This window comes from Limulus polyphemus, unplaced genomic scaffold (assembly GCF_000517525.1).
Source record: "Limulus polyphemus unplaced genomic scaffold, Limulus_polyphemus-2.1.2 Scaffold9582, whole genome shotgun sequence".
In the NCBI taxonomy this organism is placed as follows: Eukaryota; Metazoa; Arthropoda; class Merostomata; order Xiphosura; family Limulidae; genus Limulus; species Limulus polyphemus.
The window spans coordinates 1-3,494 of NW_013675192.1; the positions used below are offsets into that span (position 1 = coordinate 1).

The 3,494-nt window shown below is 27.5% G+C and overlaps 1 long non-coding RNA gene across 1 annotated transcript; it reads left to right on the plus strand.

The window, feature by feature from the left end:
- Positions 1-15: 15 nt before the first annotated feature.
- Positions 16-2,685, plus strand: LOC106475986. The gene is made up of 2 exons (XR_001291857.2): positions 16-724; positions 1,488-2,685. It is a non-coding gene; the product is annotated as an uncharacterized LOC106475986 (long non-coding RNA).
- Positions 2,686-3,494: the final 809 nt, after the last annotated feature.

The window sequence follows — 3,494 nt, forward strand, 5'->3', positions numbered from 1 at the left end:
TATACCAAATAAAAGTGTTGATTAGTTTGTCTGAAGTAACATCGCAGTGAGACTGATTTCTAACAGATCTTTCTCTACTGTTACTATAATAGCATTTCAATTAGCACTATGATAATGTCATATAAACAACTGACCAGTAGATTATTCTTTTCTGGCATAAGGTGTTATGTACCACAATAATGTAAAATGCTGTTTCATTTATATTTCCTTTACATAGTTGTTTTCCATTAACTTTCATTGTAACATCCCACACAATTCCTGTACTGTAATGTCTGCTATAATGTTTTTAAAGTGAGATTCCAGACCATAGTAAAGACTATGTAGAACATTATTTGACTGGAGAAACTGAAGTATTACCATTTTACAGAAAAACAGGTACCGGTACATGTCTTATAAGTATATATATTGTGGTGACAAATTAAATTTATTTTACCTTGATTACATATTTGTGCAGCTTGAGGGAGTTGTGTAATGAAATTGCTCTGTTCACACCAGTTTAAAATGTCTCAGCTGAGTCACTGCTGAGAATTTAAAGGACTCTTTTTAAATGGAAACTTGATGCTATCTGACCACACTTGTGAAGGAGCTTGTTGGTTAATTTTAATCTAATTTTTTCTTATAAGGATCCTCAACATATCAAGTGCCACTGTCCATATTTAAGGAAGACCAAATTGACTTCTTGATGGAGCTGTTGATGGAAGTTTATTGCAAGAAAAATCCAGTGGTATGAAACATGAATATTTTCTACAACTTTTCATTTTTTTAAACTTTGTTACAATATAACTTTTATGTCAATTATTCATGAGTTAGTGAATTTAGTAAGTCACGTTTTTAAAAATTTTTAGTGGACTTAAGGCCTTCAGTTTTTAGCAACATATTCATGTGGTAAATTATCAATTCAGATTATAGCATTGCTTGAAGGATTCATATGTAACCAGATAATACTTCTTGTATGGTAATATTTATAATTTAATTATCCTTAATCTTTTGTAACTAATTTATTATATAATGCTTATCGAGGTTTAGTAGTACTTTCAAATTCTCAAAATAAGTAACATTCAAAAGTGTATTAGTGATAATAAAGATTGAAGATAAAATACAAATTGAAAAATGTTGAAAAGAGAAGCCGTATGGTCAGTGCTTTTTCAATACGTGATAAATAGTAATGACAAGCCTCTTCAATTTTGAATATCAAAACAATGTACTTGGAACAACTTGGATCAAAGCATTATAGGTCAGTTTTTCAAAAGTAAAATAACAGAAATAAGATTCAGTTTTTGCTACTTCCTATCACAATCTTTGCTGTAGCATTTAAGTAACCCAGTGTTAAATATTTTTAACTAGATTATATCTTAATAAATATCAGATAATAAAAAGAACTAGAACTATGATAGAGCTGTAAGATTTCTAAATTTTATATGCAAGCTACCTTATTTATGTATGTTGTAAAATGTATTCATGATTTTGATAATCAGAATTGTTTTCAGAAAACTATTGACTACATTCTGAAAGTCTTGCTTCCAATGACATTAATCAAAGTTCACATGGAAATTACAGGAAAAAGCTATGAAGAAAGTGATAAGATTATGTATGATCACATGTTAGATGTTCCGTCTAACAACGATGCCCAAAATTGAGAACTTTTAGAACTATGTGATTGTTTCAAAGTACTTCAGAGTCATATCATTGTTTTAAGATATTTCAACGGTCAGGTTTAGTTGAAAAGGATTTGTTACTTTATTTGTAATTGAAATTTTGTTATTGATGAAAAAGAGAGAATCATTTTGATTATTTCAATTATTTATCATTATGTTTTACTTTGAAGATACAGTGTAGCAAATTTAAAGGCCTTAAGTCTTCTGTTTCAGTCATGATATAAAGATAATACCAGTACACAAGTGATTAAAAATAAACAGTAAAAATGTTGAAATTTTATTTTATTTCGTATGTTCTGCAAGAAGTCAGATAATTTTTATTTAATCAAATTGGATTTGGAATCTTCTTTTAAGGAACAATATTTTTAATATATGTAGTCAGCTTGTGGAAAATAAATTTAATATAGTTAAAGGTTTTATAAGTTTATATAAAACATTTCATGCTATTAAGTTATTCAATGATTTTATAACAAACATCTGAATACTCTGAGTAAAATTGTAAGTTGTTATAGTAATACACTATTATTTGATATAAACAGTAATGTTAAAATAGCAAGGTACTTTAGAATTATATCATTGTTTCAAAATATAGTAACTCTTAGTTTTAGAACTGTCATTGTTTCAAGATATTACAACTGTCAGTTTTAGAATTATGTTATTGTTTCATGTTATTTCAACTGTCAGGTTTAGTTGAAAAGGATTTGTTACTTTATTTGTAATTGAAATTTTGTTATTGACGAAAAAGAGAGAATCATTTTGATTATTTCAATTATTTATCATTATGTTTTACTTTGAAGATACAATGTAGCAAATTTAAAGGTCTTAAATCTTCTGTTTTAGTCATGATATAAAGATAATACCAGTACACAAGTGATTAAAAATAAACAGTAAAAATATTGATATTTTATTTTATTTCGTATGTTCTGCAAAAAGTCAGATAATTCTTATTTTATCAAATTGGATTTGGATATTTGTTTTAATATATGTAATCAGTATGAGGAAAATAAAGTTGATATAGTTAAATATTTTATATTTTAAATAAAGCATTTCATGCTACTAAGTTATTTTATGATTTGTTAAACATCTGAATATTTTGAGTAAAACTGTTACTTCTTACATGCTGCTATATTACACTACATTCACCAGTCTATGAGGGTCATGTTTTGCCTTGTTGCCTAGCAAAGAGCACTCAAACTATAACTGGGTCTTTTAGCTTATCTTCTCACACCTTTTTTTTTGTTGTACCCTGAAATGATGTTCTCAATTCAATATTCCATAAAAGTTTCTCAGTGCAGTTTCCTCTGTTTTAACCTCTTCTTAACAAGAAATCTAATTCTTGTAAAATGTTCACAACCCTTAAATGTTTATAGAAAGTCTGTAAAAGAAACATATCAACAGAATCATGGGAAGACATGTCCTCAGAAAAGAATTATATGGAGACTTTTCTCAGCAAACCAATATAACTATTTTGTGTATTCTAGAGAATCACATAACATTAAATTCTTTTACATACTTCACAAATGAGGATTTTATTACAGTGCAGTTAAATTTATTCTTTAGTAGGTTTGAACCATTTAAAAATCTCCAAACTTCATGGTTTATCCACAGTATATAACATCTTGACACTATTTGTTTCCACTCATTGTTCCATAAGTATACGTATTGTGAATCAAATAATAGTTTGAGTTGACATTTATTCAACTTTTTTACCAAATGCATGTCAAGAGTAAGTTTGTGTTTTTAATTCAGTGACATTTTTCAGATGTAATAGTGTACATTCTCTGTAACAAATACTACAACCATATTGAAACTTCTAGTTTCTCTGCAATGTTACCCAAC